The sequence below is a fragment of the Nycticebus coucang genome, chromosome 19, assembly GCF_027406575.1.
Source record: "Nycticebus coucang isolate mNycCou1 chromosome 19, mNycCou1.pri, whole genome shotgun sequence".
Classification (NCBI taxonomy): domain Eukaryota; kingdom Metazoa; phylum Chordata; class Mammalia; order Primates; family Lorisidae; genus Nycticebus; species Nycticebus coucang.
Window position 1 is genome coordinate 9,002,261 of NC_069798.1, and position 19,500 is coordinate 9,021,760.

General features: G+C 45.1%; 1 protein-coding gene across 18 annotated transcripts in view; it reads left to right on the forward strand.

Moving 5' to 3' along the window:
* The window catches only part of DLGAP1 (DLG associated protein 1), an 866,993-nt gene that overhangs the window by 681,696 nt on the left and 165,797 nt on the right, over positions 1–19,500 (forward strand). The window lies entirely within an intron of this gene.

Below are 19,500 nucleotides of genomic sequence, written 5' to 3' on the forward strand. Positions count from 1 at the left end.
TGTCTAATTGTTATTTTTTTGCCTCTAATTCTCTTCTATAAATCTGTTCTACAGAAATAAACTAAAACAAAGAAAAAAATTGTAGACAAAGATGTTCACCATAGCATATCTATGATGGCGAAAAGTTTGAACAACCTTCATCAGGGTGAACATTTGACCAATAGGGAAAACGGTAAGCAAACTATGGAACACCCATTTCAATGAACTATTAAGCCAACTGTAAAATGTATGTTTAGAAAAGAGTTTCTAGGGCAGCGCCTGTGGCTCAGTCGGTGGGGCGCCAGCCCCATATACCGAGGGTGGCGGGTTCAAACCCGGCCCCGGCAGAACTGCAACCAAAAAATGGCTGGGTGTTGTGGCAGACACCTGTGGTCCCAGCTGCTCGGGAGGCTGAGGCAAGAGAATCGCTTAAGCCCAGGAGTTGGAGGTTGCTGTGAGCTGTGTGATGCCACGGCACTCTACCGAGGGCCATAAAGTGAGACTCTGTCTCTACCAAAAAAAAAAAAAAGAAAGAAAAGAGTTTCTAGGGCGGCGCCTATGGCTCAGTCGGTAGGGCGCCGGCCCCATATACCGAGGGTGACGGGTTCAAACCCGGCCCCGGCCAAACTGCAACCAAAAAATAGCCGGGCGTTGTGGCGGGCGCCTGTAGTCCCAGCTACTCGGGAGGCTGAGGCAAGAGAATCGCTTAAGCCCAGGAGCTGGAGGTTGCTGTGAGCTGTGTGAGGCCACGGCACTCTACCAAGGGCCATAAAGTGAGACTCTGTCTCTACAAAAAAAAAAAAAAAAAGAAAAGAGTTTCTAGTAGGATGGTCAGGTAGTAGGTTTCTTTGCATACTATTTCAAGTTAGCAATCTATAGTACACTGAAGCAGAACCCAACACACGCACATAGTTCAGAATACCATGAAATTGTGCCCAGAAAAATAAAACTAGAAGGAAGCACTGGGATGTTAAAGCAATTGTCTTTGATAGTGGTTTCGGTTTTTTCTTTATACATTATTTTCCAAATGGTCCATTTGGAAAATGAGTGCATGTTTTATTTTTGTAGTAAAAGAAACTTTTTTTTTTTTTTTTTTTTTAAGCAATAGCTAACATTTCATGGCTAGGGTCCTATTTAAAAGCAATAATACCCCTTGTGTCCGTATATCCTTCGGGTCTCACTTTTTTCTTTTAGTTTTTGTGATTAAAAGAAGTGTTTTTAGTTCGGTGGTTAAACAGGATCATTGAAGACAATCTCCAGAAAGATGCTGCTAATTCCAGGGTGTTTGGGAAGAAAAGAGAGGTGATGTGGGATACGATCCTTCTTGAAGCCAGAAGTCAATGAAGTGGTGACAATGGACTGAAAAAAAAATTCTGCTTTGTCTCCAATTATTAACTAAGTATACAATATGTCCTAGGAAGGAATTCTAAAAATAATAATAATAATACAGTTTTTAAAAGATCCTTTGCTTTTCTTGACTCAGTGGTCGAAGGTGAGGTTTTTGTAAATTTCACAGGGTTTTTATCCCCTTCATATGGGAGAGGCAGTTAATTTGCAAACCACAGTTGCAGGTGGTTTTTTTTTTTTTTTTGTAGAGACAGAGTTTCACTTTATGGCCCTCGGTAGAGTGCCGTGGCATCACACAGCTCACAGCAACCTCCAACTCCTGGGCTTAAGCGATTCTCTTGCCTCAGCCTCCCGAGTAGCTGGGACTACAGGCGCCCGCCACAACGCCCGGCTATTTTTTGGTTGCAGTTCAGCCGGGGCCGGGGCCTTAACGACTGAGCCACAGGCGCTGCCTCCACTTGCAGGTGGTTTTTAAGGAGAAGGGTGGTTTAGGACAAAGGAATAAAGCTACACAAAACCAGCTCAGGGTGTCTCTAAAAACTAAATCTATGTATGCCTTTGTAGTCCCTACAAAGCTCAGCTCTCAGGGGCACTCCTGTAGTCATACTTGTGTCCCAGCCAGAAAAGCTCCCCCAAGCAATTACGGTGAGAAAAAAAGGTTTCTATCACAGCCACAATCTGATATAATAGTGTAGGCCACCTGTGTTTTCAGAAAGGGGAGAACACTTGAAAAATGGACAAAGTGAAGTGCTGAGTGGAATTGTGAAGAGTCGCTGCGAATCATCATCGTTACTCATGAAGAGGGAAAGTGATATTGACAAACCAACACTAAAAAAGTGTTAGGAGCCAAGTTCACGCCTCACAGCAACAAAACAAAGGATAGAGCTTTTTTGACTCTACCAGCCCTTGTAGAAATGGTGTTACTGGGTTGACTGGTGTCATCCTCCGCAGCACCTGCCTTTCCATCCTCAGACCTCTCTCTTGACTTTTCCTTTGTCGCCCCTTTTGAAAATTCTTTCTCAGGGAGAATTCAAAGGCACTTGGCCGTTTCTCACCCACTCCAACAACTGCTGTAGGGGAAACTTTAAAGAAAATGAAAATAGCTGCGCCAACCAATTTTCTCTTTTCTTCTGGAACTTTGCTTAAGGGAATGAGACCGCGGGAATAAGCAGTTAAGTTTCCTCCTTGCTGCCTTGGACTGGGTGGTGGTTTCTAACCCGTGTCTTGTAGGACAGGTTACTCCAGAGCATTGTGAAGTCTCATCTAAAGAGAAAGGCAAAATATATCTGCTGGATTTTAAAACCCACACACATTGGTTAATACTTCCAAACCTGCTAGTAGATCTGTGGCTTTCAAGCTGAATGTGTATGATGAGGATTTCAATCAAAGATGATGAGCAAACGGAAGCTTATCTCTAGCCTTCTGCTTTCGGGTTTGGCCATGAACTTTCAAGAGAACTGTACATGTTAATTTACAGTCTTCCATCTAGGGTGGTACCTCCATCCACTCATCCACAACCTCTGGTTGTTTGAGAAACACTTGACTACTTATAACCACATGTTGTTTACAGTAATTCTTTCCAAAAACAGCCCTTCTTGGTTTGAGTTGTATAATGCAATAGCCCTAACCTACCTTAGAAAACCAGGCCCGGGCGGCGCCTGTGGCTCAGTCGGTAAGGCGCCGGCCCCATATACCGAGGGTGGCGGGTTCAAACCCGGCCCCGGCCAAACTGCAACCAAAAAATAGCCGGGCGTTGTGGCGGGCGCCTGTAGTCCCAGCTACTCGGGAGGCTGAGGCAAGAGAATCGCTTAAGCCCAGGAGTTGGAGGTTGCTGTGAGCTGTGTGAGGCCATGGCACTCTACTGAGGGCCATAAAGTGAGACTCTGTCTCTACAAAAAAAAAAAAAGAAAAAAAAGAAAACCAGGCCCGATTTTGCTTTGCGTCCAGAGAAAGACTTAATGGGATTATATTACTAAACAGGACACCCTTCCCTCTCTCCCTTCATATTGGTTCTGAATCAAAATTATATTTTGTTTTATTTTTTAAAAGGGAAATTAAGGCTAGGCTCAGTGGCTCACACCTGTAATCCTAGCACTCTGAGAGGCTGAGGCAGGTAGATCGCCTGAGCTCAGGAGTTCAAGATCACCCTGAGCAAGAGCAAGACCTTGTCTCTACTAAAAATAGAAAAACTAGCTGGGCATCATGGCAGGTGCATGTGGTCCCCGTTACTCAGGAGGATGAGGTAAGAGGATCACTTGAACCCAGGAGTTTGAGGTTGCTGTGATGCACTCTACCCGGGATGACTGGGTGAGACTGTCTCAAAAAAAAGAAATTTATCTTGGGAACAGGACACAGTAGTAAGAGGGACTTTAACAAATACAATCAGTATAACCTAATTCTTTGCACCCTCAATGAATCCCAAACACTAAAAATAATTTAATTAAAATTAAAAAATAAGAGGGAGATTAAGAAACTTGTCACACTTAGATAAAGTTCTTTCTCAAGAAGTCACTTCTGATGTTAACACCACATCTCTAGAAACATTTGGGTAGAACTGATTGATGGACTCTGCTTCCTGGGGCTGTGTCCTCTGAATATGCCATGAGGAAATGTGGGTGTCTGAGAAGAGGGCAGAGACCCGACAGTGTCCCCACTGGGTCAGCTGCTTTTCTATATAATTCAAAATGATAAATCATCCTCCAACCTTTCACTTTCGGGTTTCCCATATGTTCAAATGTGGGTGCTCTGCATGGCAGTCAGACTGTGGACGCCCACTGAACAGCTGCAGGGCCCGGGCTTTCCTGCAATCTGACTCACCAACAGCATGGTCTTCCTATTGCACAAATGTCACACTTTGTATCAAAGGCAAGACCACCAGATACATATGGTGTACTGCAGGTGTGATCAGGTAAGAAACTTAAAATGAACTCTGTGTGACGCCACGGCACTCTACTGAGGGCAATAAAGTGAAACTCTGTCTCTACAAAAAAAAAAAAAAAAAATGAACTCTGAGTTCTGAGAATAGAAATATAAACAAAAGCATAATCCATCACCTTGCACTTATTACCTCTGCCTCCACCGAGCGTGATTCCGTCCCATACCCTATGCCTTGATTTTATCCCAAAAGGCAATTTGCACACCTCATATTTCTAACTACCACCAAGCCACTGTAACACTTATTCATTTCCCTTTTTAGACTGAAGCCTCCCCCAGATGGATAAATCTTCCCAATTCCTGCATAAATCCCAACTGTCTGATGCATCTGCAAGCCTTCCACTCCATCGGTACGGGATGTACCCCACCCTCATCCTTACCTTTCCTTGCTCCTAGTCTTCTCAGCTGTAGGGTTAAAATCGGCTTTTCTAGGTTATGGAACCTATCACATGTTTTGGAAAAGGAGCAGGGGGTCCAATCAGTGGGAGCTGTGAAAACGCTAGGTCAGTTGACTGAGCTGTGAACAGTGATAAAGAAGCACGGAGGAAAACCAGTAGAATGGCCTTGACTCCCAGTTAACCCAGACAGTACTTGCTGGTGGCTCTACCCTGTGTATAGAGATCTCTAAATAGCCAGTGTCTGGATCTTGCTCCAAGGCACTGTGTTTGAGGATTAATCAAAGAGCATAACAGCTTTAATGCCATTACTAGAGCTTTTGCCGTCCACTCTGTCCCACCCCTCCGTCTGAGCCCAGCGGAAGGATAACTCTGTAAAGACAAGTGTGTCATTAGGACTACCTTGCTGTCTTGAGTTTGGCTTTCAGACGGTTGAGTTGTTGGGAAGTGAATTGGTTCTGCTTCAGTCTTTGTGCACCTGCTTATAGTCCTGCCACCTGCAAAAAATAGAGTAACTTTAGCTAAAACTTGTGACCACCTCCTGTGTCTTCCCTTATCCACTGCTGGAGGTCCCTGCATGATCACAGGGACAGTTCTGTAGCTTAACATGCCCTTGATGGTCATTAGGGCTATACCCCCTGCTATTTGACACCCCACTTAGCTGCTTTTAATGGGCCTGCTGAAAATCAGCCTATTTGTTACTTGGAGAAAATAACACGTGGGGCTGTTATCACTTCTTAATAACTGAGGGTAAATAACTCCATGAGATATTTCTCTAAGGAAGACCCTGGGGGAGTTCATGAGTACAGGTGAGAAGCATGACCTCAAATAAGACTCTCCACTGGGGGTGCCGAGGAGCTTGAGGGCCTACTCCAAATGCAGCAGAGAATCTGAGCGCCTAGGAAGGGGGAGCTCCCGAGAGTAGGAGCCCCACAGTAGCCCTACCCATGAGCCCAAAGCCCAGCCCTGCTCAGTGCCACCATCGGGTCTGACCCCCCCTGCAGTCTAGGCTAGAGATTTTTCAACAGATGTGCTGTGCACACTGGTGTGCCGTGAGAGAATCTTAGGTGTGCTGCAAAAATTTTTTTAAATCATTAATGAAATTATTTTCAAGAGACATTCAAAGCACAGTAAATATTTTCTTTTCTTATACTTTCTTTTGATCAACATAATTTAAGTGTGCCGTGGAAGTTTACCTATAGGTTCAAGTGTGCTGTGAGATTAAAAAAAAAGGTTGAAAAAATGCTGGTCTACGCTGTCCTCCTCCCCTTCTAGAACAGTCAAGAAATGAAGGGGGCTGCACTTCTCCAGAGGGCCTGAGAGGACAGTCAGTGCAGTGAGGTGCGCACCCCGTAAGTGTGCACTCTGGGGTCACAGCCTCCACCCTCAGGATGAGCACAAGGAAAAACAAAACTTCCAGCCACTGACTGCTCAGTCTCCTCCACTCCCGCACCCAGGCCCAGGATGAATTTGCCAAAAGGACCCCTAGCCAGGCCCTACACATTCCTTCGTGTCCCTCCCGTCCCTGGGCCTGCAGATCACACGCAGGTGGATTTCATTCGCACCACCCTCAACACAGCTGATTATCTGGGTGGGAGACTGAACCACTTCTGAGGGGTAGATCTTCGAATAATCTCCCCTGGGTGGCCATTTTTATGATTTTTGTTTGGTTTTACATTTATTTTTGTTTCATGGGATCAACTGGGCATATTCATTTTATGAAAGGGCAATTCACTTGGCTATTTCTGACCCTGATGTTTATCATTCCTAGGAATATGATCAGATTCCACTGGCACTGTGGTGGGGGCGGCACCAGACTTGTAACCTCCCCAACCTTCCCACTCATCACATTCTTACCAGATTAAACGCCTGAAACAACAGTTTGATGCTCCTGGGCTTGTTTTGCTTTTTTTTTTTCTTAGAGACAGAGTCCCACTTTATCACCCTTGGTAGAGTGTCGTGGTATCATAGCTCACAGCAACTTCCTGGGCTTAGGCAATTCTCTTACCTCAGCCTCCCGAGCAGCTGGGACTACAGGCACCCACCACAATGCCCGGCTATTTCTTTTGTTGCAGTTTGGTCGGGGTTGGGTTCGAACTTACCACCCTCGGTATACGGGACCAGTGCCCTACTCACTGAGCCACAGGCGCCACGGGGCTTGTTTTACTTTCTTTTGTGTTGACTCCTTTACATTCTGGGGCTGAGAACATCCTATTTACAGCCAAGTCCCTGCCAGGCCTTGCCTGCCCTGTAGGACTCATCTGGCCTCTGCCACCACCTCTGTTGTTTCTGGGCCCTTCAGTTGCAGGCACTCTGCTGGCTTGTTGTCCCTCGCTCTCCTGTGCTGCCCTAGCCCTGCCTCCAGCCAGAATACACTGCCTCCCAGAATACTAGACCCCAGTGAGGGGCTCTGCCTTCTGGAGCCCAACAGTTTATTCCTGCCTTAGCACTCTGGCACTGCTGCTCCCCTTGGGGGAGTCCTGGACGCCCCCAAGCCCATGATCCCAGCTCGTCTCGCGGCCACCCAGCTCTACCCCCTGATACCTTCCTGTCTCCAGTGATGCTTTCCTTTTCTTCATGACACTGCTACCTAAAGTTAGATATTCACTTGGGTATTTGTCATTTCAATTCCAGCCAAAGAATTCTTCTATCTTATTCCCTACTCTGTCCCCAGCTCTCAGAACAGTGACACTGATAACAAATGCTTTTAGAATAACTGAATGGGAGCGGTGCTTTGCTCTCCACAGTCAGATGGGCATGTCTCTGGATCAATGGAAAGACCATCAGACCATCATCTTTAACTTTTTTTACCCTCACCTCCTCCTCATTAAGCAAAAACTCATGTCCCTGTGGGCCTGGAGCTGGGGATGGTGTGTAAGAGGGTGGGGATGAAGTAGGTCTCCCATCAAAATCTACAAGGGCAGATAAGAGCTTTTAGTTTATCAAACCCTTCGAATCATCTTCCCTAAATATTCTGTCCTTTTGGTAGGAATAGGATAAGACAGCATGAGAGGTGGTCTCAGTTCATGGCAGTTTGTCTGTCCTAGTGTAAAGTGAAATACCACTGGGTACACAGACTCACATAAATCCATCCATGTCCTAAACTTAGCCATTCAAGAAGAATCACTGTAGACGGAAAGGAGCGATCCCTGTTTAAACTGTTACCTGTGTTTCTTACTGGCATAGCAATTATTCATCCTCAGTGGACCTACGTTTTATTTTGTGGGCGAATTTGTAAAAGAAACCATATTTGGGCCTGTCCTTGCCATCTTGGATCTCAGAGGCAAGAGAGTCTTTCCCTATTCCCATAGCTACTCTGGATTCCGGTATTAACTGGGTGTGGCAGTGGTGGGAATGAAAAGAAAAGAGGAATAGTAGGTATTATCTAATCCTTTCATCTGGCAAACACTGATCACTTCTCTGTTCCAAACCCCAAGTTTGGGCATAGAAACCCAGCATGGTAAGAAATCATGCCCGCCCTGGTGGAGTTCGCAGTCTAACACGGAAACTACACTTCCAATTTCAAGGCCATGCACTACTGAATTATCAATGTTTGTGTTGCCGCTTTATAGAGGTAGAATTCCGTGGAACCCAGGGCAAATGTACACTTTTTCTGCAAACTGAAAAGAGGCTAAAAACCCTAGTGTAGTCTGTCTTTCTAAATTACTACAAGATTTTATACAGTTGACATGTACAATTATTTTCAACTCCACTACTGTCTTCTTGGGAACTCCAGCTAAGCTAACAGTTCAGTTTACATTCACATGGAGCTTATCAGATCAAAGAAGCAAGCTGGCTCAATCCTTTGATTATCAGCATACACTGAAGGACTTTTTTTTTTTTTTGTGGCTTTTGGCTGGGGCTAGGTTTGAACCCGCCACCTCCAGCATATGGAACTGGCGCCCTACTCCTTGAGCCACAGGCGCCACCCAACAGTGAAGGACTCTTAAATGCATTCTTCAGCATGTTAGGAAGACTCCTAAAGGGGTGTCTTTGGCAAATACCAGGAGGCTGAATGGGCCAGCAAAGAGCAAGGGAAGACAGGCAAGAGAATGGGGTGGATGTTAAATTGCACTGAAGCTTTCTAATTGTATTTAGATCCAGGACTTGGATCTGAGTTTGCTTTTATGTCATCACCTTGACAGCACTTACTATCATTTGCAATCGTATATTCATCTGAGCACTTGGAGGGAAGGACCCAGTGATATGGGATCTAAGGATCCCATAGATATTTGCTGGATAAATTAACTAAACAAATAGACTTTTTACAGTTTTTGTGTTCCATTCTCTTTGGAAGGTGGATTCAACCAAATTATAGGCTTCTCAAGACATTCAAGGTGTCTCAAAAACAGGGAGAAGTTTCCAGGGGAGTGGGATTGGATATTGAGAACTTGGTTCTGTCTCTCCCCTCTTCCTTCCACCTGATAAACACCCAGGAAGGAAGCTTTAAGTCCTCCCCAAGGGATTTTGTTTTTCCTCCAGGAGAAAGCTAATTTGGGCCCTGTCGAATCCCTTTGTTTCATTACCATTTCCAAGCTTTAGCTCACTTGTGGTTACATAAACTGTTTTATTCTTGTTGTAGAGTATGCAGGAACATGAAATGCAACTTAGCCCGGTGCTCATCACAAATAGCTCCTCTCATCATACCCCAGTCCTGAAGGTGCTCTTGGAGGGGATGGGGGAAGGAAATGGAGCAGGAATGAGACACTCATGTTGTCCTCTGTAGAGGCCTGGAGGGGAAGCTGGAATCCTGGGGCAATAAGACATGTCTCACCCCCCAGACACTGCACAGGCAAAATGGGCGAAGACCACCCCATGTGCTCTTGAACTTGGTGAGGTCACAGCTCTGTGTTCTCTCTCAGATAGGAATTACAAAGAATGAGCATTATATGATTTCTGCCATTTTCTCATAGTGAAACAATGTCATCCTGAATTGCAAAAGTCATAACCGTGGCCAAGAAGAGGTCCATTCTACGCTGGGTTCTCTGCTCCTAAGTATTGTGTCACTCCATTGCCCAGCGCAAATTCTTTAGATGGGCTTTATTCCTTTGCCTGTTTAATGGGACCCAAGAGCTCCAAGGAGACCCTTTCAATCAGACAGACCCAATCCTTGCCTTCGTAGAAAATATGATTCCTACCTTCCAGGAATGCAGCAACCAATGTCGGAAAACAGATAAATATGGCAGTGATGACAGTGCCTATTCCAAGTGCAGGGATAAAGGTGTGCACGAGGTGATGGAGGACCCACTTTCTTCTGCCGCCACCAACAGCACAAGAGACAGTGCTGCCCTGGAGACAGGACCTTCACACCTCGATCTGTCTCCTCTTCTTTCCTCCAACTGACACAGAGTGAAGGGGCGAGAACTTGCAGAGCCATGGAATATTAAGATATACACTCTACTGGGCGGTGCCTGTGGCTCAGTCGGTAGGGCGCCGGCCCCATATACAGAGGGTGGCGGGTTCAAGCCCGGCCCCGGCCAAACTGCAACCAAAAAACAGCCGGGTGTTGTGGCGGGCGCCTGTAGTCCCAGCTACTCGGGAGGCTGAGGCAAGAGAATCGCTTAAGCCCAGGAGTTGGAGGTTGCTGTGAGCTGTGTGAGGCCACGGCACTCTACCGAGGGTGGTAAAGTGAGACTCTGTCTCTACAAAAAAAATAAATAAATAAATAAAAGATATACACTCTACTTAGATAGGGGGTTCCAGGTGGGTAAACAAGACGTAAGCAAAGACACACTAGATCTTCGCTTACTAATTTTGTTAATGTTCATGTAACTTGTGCAGGCTTACTAATTCATCAAGACCTTATCCAATTTGTTCACTGTATTCCCGTATAAACCACAGCTTTATCTGCAATACCTTCGTGGCTTTCAGTTCTCTCTTGCTGAACTCAGTTCTTCTCTTAAATTCCACATCAAAATTCCTTTTTTGCCCCATCCCCAAACTCCCAACCTAATGGCACTCATAGCCTCTCTATCAGGGGTGTCCAACCTATGGCCTACAGGCCACATGTGGACTTTTTTCAGGCCTATTTTGCTTATCAGTGATGTCAGATATCACAAAACTTGTGCACAGATTTTTTTTTCTTTTTTCAGTTTTCATTAGTGTTTGTGTATTTAATGTGTGACCCAAGACAGCTCTTCTTCCTCCAACATACAACAGGAAAAAAAAATGGTTGGATACCCTTGCTCTTGATGTTGGTATTTTTATGAATACCTCTCTGTCAAGTTCTCACTCAGGGGGACTTTTTTCTAGTGGGATGTGTTACTTTAGTGCTTCACACTTTCCTGGTATGTTTTACCTTGCTTGCCCCTAATAAGTTGACATCCCTCTCTGACTGGAGTACCAGCTCTGTGATCTGTGTCAAATCATTCCATCATGTCTTCAGCTTCTCTCTGCACCCAGATCATGAGGTTGCCCACCAAATCCCTGACATCACTCTGCCTGACATGTACAAGCCTCCTCTGGGCCCCATCTCCAGCCTACTGTAGCTCGGAAGGAATATTTATGTTTTCAGAGGCCCCTAGTGTTCTGCTACCTGCAAGCGCTTTGGGTAAGAGAACTTGTACCCCATTTTCCAGCGTCTTCATCTTCTATCTTTGCCCTGGAGCTGTGGATGTGCTCACTTTGCACGGAGGCTCAAGGGATGGAAAGAACAGCCTGTCCTGAGTGTGCAAACAGACTTGCCCATCTGTGTCCCTCACCCTGTGTGCTCAGGGACTGGTATTAAATGCAGGGTGGCCATTTAAATGGTATACTTCAGAAAGTGTAAGGTACTATTAATAATTACAATGCAGGCTCGGCGCCTGTGGCTCAAGCGGCTAAGGCACCAGCCACATACACCTGAGCTGACGGGTTCGAATCCAGCCAAACAACAATGATGGCTGCAACCAAAAAATAGCTTGGCGTTGTGGCGGGCACCTGTAGTCCCAGCTGCTTGGGAGGCAGAGGTAGGAGAATCGCTTGAGCCCAGGAGTGGGAGGTTGCTGTGAGCTGTGATGCCACGGCACTCTACCCAGGGCAACAGCTGGAGGCTCTGTCTCAAAAATAAAATAAAATAATTACAATGCAATATATGGTTATCCTATTTAAAAAGCATTTTGAGTCTGAGATTGCATTCGAGTCCAGGAACCTCAGGTAAACATATCCTAACTCTTTGCTGTTGGATCAGACAGAGTAGCATATTCTAAAGAATTACAATACAGCTAAGGAAGTGTGATAGATTTAGTGCCATGCTTTCCAGCAGCATATTTTAAAGAGATAACTTTAAACAAGTAACTATTTCTAGCTACAATACTATACAATACCAGTGTGATACTGGCTGACAGAGAGGTATATGGAGCAAAACAAAACTACATTTTAACCCCTTGAAATGTTTCTGAAAAGTACTCTAAGACGTCGAAAATGTTTCTTTCCACAAAATAAACTGGAATGATCCCTTCATTTATTTTAGATTCTTTTCAGATTTCTTACAGATGGTTTGTTGAAATCATCACACCAACAAAATCTGTTTGACTCCAAAAAATTAAAATAACCCTACTAAATTATGTGTTTTTCTTCTAATAAAAAAAACTGAATTTCTTATTTCTATGTATTAAATTTATTCCACTCTGCATTTTGTGAACTACAGAAATAATTCCTTAGAGACACACATTTGTCCTTCATTACCTGATTCTGGAATCCTAAAATACAAGTTAATAAATGCTAAAATTTCCCCTCCTTGCTTAGCATAAATTCATGTCTTTTCTCTTTACACAAGCCTGCTTTTCAAAATGTCCAAAAAAAGTAAATACTAATTTTAATAAATTCTAGAGGTGTTCTTTCTTATTCTAATGGCGTGCATGCCAGCCAGTCTCTATGACATCAGCTCAATAACAAACGGATAAAGCCCAAAACAAAAATACTTCTCTCCTGGCAAGATACCCCTGACCCAGTGGGCTGCTTCACTGGATACTGTGAAGTAGAGAGGCAACATTGTTCTGAGAATATTTAAAAGAAAATCTAACAACGGATTTCCAAAATGACTATTTCTCACCCAGTCGTGAAATCTCGTTTTTTCTTGATTGCGGGAAACAAAATAGCGACCTCCTCCCAGCCTCCGCAGGAAGACTGGTCTCTGGGCAAAGCCGTTCTTGCCCCCGTTTGGGGTCCCTCGAAGCAGCACCCAGCCCTTTCCCTGGACTCCGCAGAGCATCCTTCCCAGGAATATATTGCACATGGAGAAATGCAGGGAGTAAGTGGGCAGTGCCACCGTCCTGTACCTGCCATCACTGTAGGCTTGTTTTTACATTTTTTAAAGTATCTGATCCTGGGTGCTTATTGTTTTACAAAGCAGTCTTAATGTTCCCAACGGTGTAATTGCCCAGATATAGCTGGGCCTGCTCTGGGAACTGTGAGATTACAGGCTCTGCATGGGAAGGGAGACTTGGGGAGGAATTTGTGTAATTAATGCAGGACACAGTAATCCCCGAGGGAATTCGCTTCTCTAAAACCTTGCATGGAAAGTCTCCCTCTAGCGGCTGCTGAGGTGTGTTCAGAGGAGGAAAAGGGCCATCACCACAATTATAAGAGGGACTTTACCTAACAAATGCAATCAGTGCAGCCTCAGTGTACCCTCAGTGAATCCCAAACAATAAAAAAAAAAAAAAAGCAGAGGCAATAAGCTTCCAAAACTCAAAAACATAAAGACAGAAAATTCATTAAGGTTAAATATAATATCAGATAGTTCATATTTTTAGAATTGGAAAAAAAGAAAAGGAAAAGGGACCGTCACCTGCAATGCATGCTATGTAGTTTGTGGCTAAAACATTTCAAGGAAAGGAGGAGGCCGGGCTCAGTGGCTCACGCCTGTAATCCCAGCATTTGGGAGGCCGAGGAGGGTGGATTGTCTGAGCTCATGGGTTCGAGACCAGCCTGAGCCAGAGCTAAAATGCCACAGCACTCTACCAAGGGTGACTAAGTGACACTCTGTCTCAAAAAAAGAAAAGAAAAGAAAACAGGGAATGTGTCCATATCTAGTGATCTTTCAAACATCTCCTTATCTTCTAGGAAACAAATGACAAGCAGCCACTTGCTGTCCTCTGGACACACACCCTCCGAACGCTCTGGTTTCTTTATTAGAGATGATCAGGGCCATTCACAGAGCTGTTCTGGCAATTTCTCTCCCCAGTTCTCTGTGCCTGCCTAGTTCACTAGCAGTCATGTTTACTTCTAGATAGGATTTGGGGGGGCAGACAGAATATTGCTCTGTCAGCCAGACTGTAGTGCGGAGGCATCATCTTAGTTCACAGCAACCTCAAACTCTTGGGCTCAAGCAATCCTCCTGCCTCAGCCTCCACAGTAGCTGGGACTCCAGGCGCCCACCACAAACTCCACCCTGCTAATTTTTCTATTTTTAGCAGTGACTGGGGTCTTGCTTTGCTCAAGATGGTCTTTTCCTTTTTTTTTTTTTTTTTTTTTTGAGACAGAGCCTCAAGCTGTCACCCTGGGTAGAGTGCCATGTCGTCACAGCTCACAACAACCTCCAACTCCTAGGCTTAAGCGATTATCTTGCCTTAGCCTCCCAAATAGCCAGGACTACAGGCGCCCCGTCACAATGCCTGGCTATTTTTTGATTGTAGTTGTCATTGTTGTTTGGCAGGCCCAGGCTGCCAGGCTGGATTTGAACCCACCAGCTCTGGTGTATGTGGCTGGTGCCTTAGCCACCTGAGCTATAGGCACTGAGCCTCAAGATGGTCTTGAACTCCTGAGCTCAAAGGATCCTCCCACCTCAGCCTCTCAGAGTGCTGGGATTACGGGTGTGAGCCACTGAGCCTGACCCTTTATAGGACGATTTCACTATAATACTTCTCATTTTCTTTTCTTCCTTTTTTTTTTTTTTGAAACAGTCTCACTTTGTCGCCCTCTGTAGAGGGCTGTGGCAGCACAGCTCACAGCAACCTCCAGCTCTTGGGCTTAGGCGATTCTCTTGCCTCAGCCTCCCGAGTAGCTGGGATTACAGGTGCCTGCCGCAACACCTGGCTATTTTTGTTGTTGTTGTTGTTGTTGCAGTTTAGCCAGGGCTGGGTTTGAACCTGCCACCCTAGGTATATGGGGCTGGCGCCCTACTCACTGAGCCACGGGCACTGCCCCAATACTTCTCACTTTCTTACCCTTCCTGTTAACTCCCCCACACACACTATACATGTATATGTACGACTGCTCAATTGCATTCAAAGTAATTGCATTCAAAGTAAACGTGGTGAAATCCGGAGCACAGGGATCAAAGGCTGTCACTGACAGGGAGTTCTTGCCCCTTGCCGGGACAGCTCCAAACTTCCATCTCAGGACCAGCTTCTTCAGGTGATCCAGGACCACAACCTTTGCACCATTTCAGAGATTCTGGAATCTTGAATAAGGGACCTCGAGTGTCACAGCATCCTTCTCCTAATCCCTTTTCCCCCCCAGAATGGACCTGTGACCTGTGGGCACCAGTATGCTCTACCCTTCACAAGTTCTGGGTGGATCCTATCCTCTCAGAACTGAGGACATTCCAATGACCCCTGCTTCTTTTGTCCCAGCAAGTAATCTTCCTATTTCTAAGACCAAGCTCCCATCTTCTCCTCCTTTCTGGCACTTGGATTCCTGCCCCTGTCTTCCTCACCTGTCTCCTCCTGTTTCGCGATGGGCTGAGGGGCTGCAGGAATGACAGCCTGCCCTCTGTCTCCCGTCCTCCCCTGCCAATGGCCTCCTCTGACTTTGCAGTTATTAACTATTCCTAATCCAGCCAGCTCCAAGCACTCCTGGCTGCCCATGGAGCTTTACTTAAATTCTTCCAACATGAGTTGGGTAAACTTAAATTACTCAGAAAGGTTACATTAACATGTGTATGATTTCCAGCAAATACTTTTTTTTATATTCTTAATCTTACGGGCCTATATTCACATTTATTATTTGTAATAATATAAACGCTGGTCTAAAAGAAAACAGGAGTCCTTGATAATTCCACCAAACAACAACATTTTAAAAACTTATTTATTTACTTATTTTAAAATATTAATGGGCTACGAATGTTTTTGTTACCTGGATAGCTTTTATCATGCTTAGGCTGGGGCTCGCTCAGGCACAGCTCCCTTGCCGTGACCGATCATTTCTGGGGTGATAGCATACAGGATCTTACAGTGGCCTCACTCTGATGCTTCTCAGACCCGGCGAAGGTCCCGGAAGAAGCCCCAGATCCCAGGGCCCCTCCGCACAGGAAGCCAAGGCCCCCACCAGCCTCTACCTTCGGGGTCCACTGTCCCCTCATGGGGAGTTTCCCTGTCATGATTCCAGAGGAAACATAGGGGAGTGGCGACTTATGTGCCTCTGCTTTTGACTTCTCACATAACCTTTCCCACCTTGGTTACTCCAATGAGGTATATATAATTCAAGCTCCATAAAACACACCTGTTTTAAAACTCCAGGCCCTCTCAGAATACTCACCTATCGAGACTGATGTAAATGTGTACATCTCCACATTACCCTGACATCTTGGCACTCGTAGGAAATCAGTCACTTGGAAGAATTCCGTGTCTCTCTGTCTCTGTCACACACACAGTCCATCTATGACTCCTCTGCTCTTGATTCTTGAGATTATACTCCCTTATCTCTCTCCACATCCATCAGATCCTGGCTGAATTATCTATCCCAATTTATCTTAGGGAAAAGGTTCTGGGAGTAAAAACTCTGGACCCAGAATTTTTCTTCACAACCCAAAGTCCAAACTGTCTCCTGGCCTCAGCTCCCAGAGCTTTCCTGCACCAGCCTCTCCCCTGCTTCAGGCCCAAGTGGCTCCTTACCTACTTTCTCAGCTTTTTTTTTTTTTTTAAGCTGAAACCACAGGTCCTCCAACAACTTCCTGTCCCCCAGGATCCCCAACTCAACTGACAGGTACTAAATTGATCACATAAACGTGCTTCGCATCCCTCTGCTTTGCCCTACTATTTTCTCTGATTTTACAGCATTGCCATTCTCCTAATCCCATATTATGATTGTAACATTCTTTAACATCTGAGTCCTCGACTCTTGGTAAGGAGGGGTATGAGTGCTTCAGGAAGCCCTGATACGGGCCACTGCTTTACCTCGTCACCCTTAGCCAGAAGGCCTCATGTGGTGACATTACAGAATGAAGAATATCTGAAGAGTGCCCTCACCCCAAAATTTGGCTATTTCTTCTCGTGCCATGTGGCATCTTAGTCCTCTGATGAAATCACACAATCAGTAGACCTAAAGCCATCTTGACGTACATCAGCAGCTGATGCCGGCAGTGCAGGCTGGCCGCGGCCCGCGACGCTGAGATGCTAAGACCGAATGCATCCCCCAGCGTCCTCCTGGCCCACCACGAATTCCCTTATGTCCTTTCCAATAAACAAACTTTCAGCAGAGGAAAATACTTCTGTTTTAAATTTATCCAGGCACTCTGACTTCAGCTGTGAAATCACAGAGGATTCGTGGCCCTGAGTATAATTATTTACCAAGTTACCCCAGGGTGTCGGAGTTTTCCTTTTCTCTTTAATCACATTCAGCAGGACTGGCATGCATCTATGCAGTGATTGCTGTCACGTTAAAATCCGTTTTCTAACCAGTTTCTGCCCAGGCACAGTATAATTAAAATATTTTGCATGTCTTCAGCATGCAGATTATTGAGTATATATGGAAAGAGAAAATCAAATGTTAGAAAATATAATTTGCCTCATATTTGCTCCTTGACATTAGCAATGCAAAGAAATGTAATGGCTTTTTTTTTTTTGTAGCTTTTTGGCCAGGGCTGGGTTTGAACCCACCACCTCCGGCATACGAGGCCAGCGCCCTACCCCTTTAAGCCACAGGCACCGCCCCTGAAATGTGATGGCTTTTATACTGAGAAACCCAGAGTACCTTAAGCCAAAAGTTGAAGAGCTTCAGTGTGATTTGGGTGCCGGCTGTGTGACAGCTGTACTGTGTGGCTGTCACCAACAAGAGCAGGGCCTTGAAGCTCCAAACCCAGAACCCCTGACCAAGGTCCTTGCTCTGCGTTGCCAGCAGGCTGGCCTCATTCTCTAGTTCTGGAACACAAAAGAAGTTGGTTAAATTTCCAGGGGCACAACTTCTTGATTTCCTAAGGAGGAGAAAGATAATAACAGAGATGGGTTCGTGATAGTAATTTGGGAGATAAAATCCATCTCCCAGTGAGTATATGTCAACTCAGTAACAGGAGAGTGCTTTGAAACTTCAAGGTGCTGAGCAGTTAGCAAGCAGCTGCCATGCGCAGCTCTCAGCCAAACCTGAGCTCTCTGCCTTCCCTCCATAGAAACAGGATGACTTCCAGGGACTTGAACTGAATGGGAAAAGGTACTGAGTGACCTAGACAAGCTCATGTCTCTGTCTCCTACTGTAAATCAGGAGTGCGGACAGGCCATGGTGTACATGGTGACAAGATACTCAGATGCTTGGTAAAAGAATAAACTACTAATTAAAATGATAAAATTGCATTTGAACTCTGGAGACCAGGAGAACTTGATAATTGACTCATAATGGGTTTTGGAAGCATGTCTACAACGATTAATGGTTTGTACCGGGGAAAGTCCATTTCATTTTGTCTTAACAATAAAAACACTCCAAAAGCTACACGTTATGAAAATGATGACTTCTCTCCCCTGGTAAGAGGCACTTAACCCTTGATCTTGAGCTAAATTACATTACCAGAAGCAGCTTATAAGCAGCCAGAAATTTGTTTCCTTTGGTATTGTTTTGATGATATGTTAAAATAATTAGTAAATTTGTCAGAGTTCTCCTAAGGATAGCTCCTTATAGATGAAGACAAACCAAAGAAAGCATTAATAGGAGCAAACAATCATGGGAAATATGAACCACCTTTAGACAGTGTTAAGATTCTCCGCTTGCCCTTCCTTATGTGAAAGATTAAATGAACTCATTTATCAACCCTTTTGAAAAATGTTGTTTTGGGCGGCACCTGTGGCTCAGTGAGTAGGGCACTGGCCCCATATGCCGAGGGTGGTGGGTTCAAACCCAGCCCCCGCCAAACTGCAACAAAAAAATAGCCGGGCGTTGTGGCAGGCGCCTGTAGTCCCAGCTGCTCGGGAGGCTGGGGCAAGAGAATCGCGTAAGCCCAAGAGTTAGAGTACAGTGAGACTCTGTCTCTACAAAAAAAAAAAAAAGGGCGGCGCCTGTGGCTCAGTCAGTAGGGCACCGGCCCCATATACCGAGGGTGGCGGGTTCAAACCCGGCCCTGGCCAAACTGCAACCAAAAAATAGCTGGGCATTGTGGCGGGCGCCTGTAGTCCCAGCTGCTCGGGAGGCTGAGGCAAGAGAAGCGCTTAAGCCCAGGAGTTGGAGGTTGCTGTGAGCTATGTGAGGCCACGGCACTCTACCGAGGGCCATAAAGTGAGACTCTGTCTCTACAAAAAAAAAAAAAAAAATGAAAAATGTTGTTTTATGGGGTGCAGTTGAACACTATTCAGGTAATAGACACACTAAAAGCCTCAGCCTAAGCATGATAAAAGCTATCCATGTAACAAAAACATTCGTAGCCCATTCATATTTTAAAATAAGTAAATAAGTTCTTTAAATGTTGTTGTTCGGTGGCATTATCAAGGACTCTTGTTTTCGTTTAGACCAGCATTTATATTATTACAAATAATAAGCATGAATATAGGCCCACAAGCTTAAAGATGTAAAAAAAACTTAAAAACATATTTGCTAGAAATCATACACATGTTAATTTAATCTTTCTGAGTAATTTAAGTTTATTCAACTCATGTTATTTTTTTTCTCAAATTAGCCTATATGCTATGGGACTTCCACCCAAAGAACTAGAAGGAGTAAATGC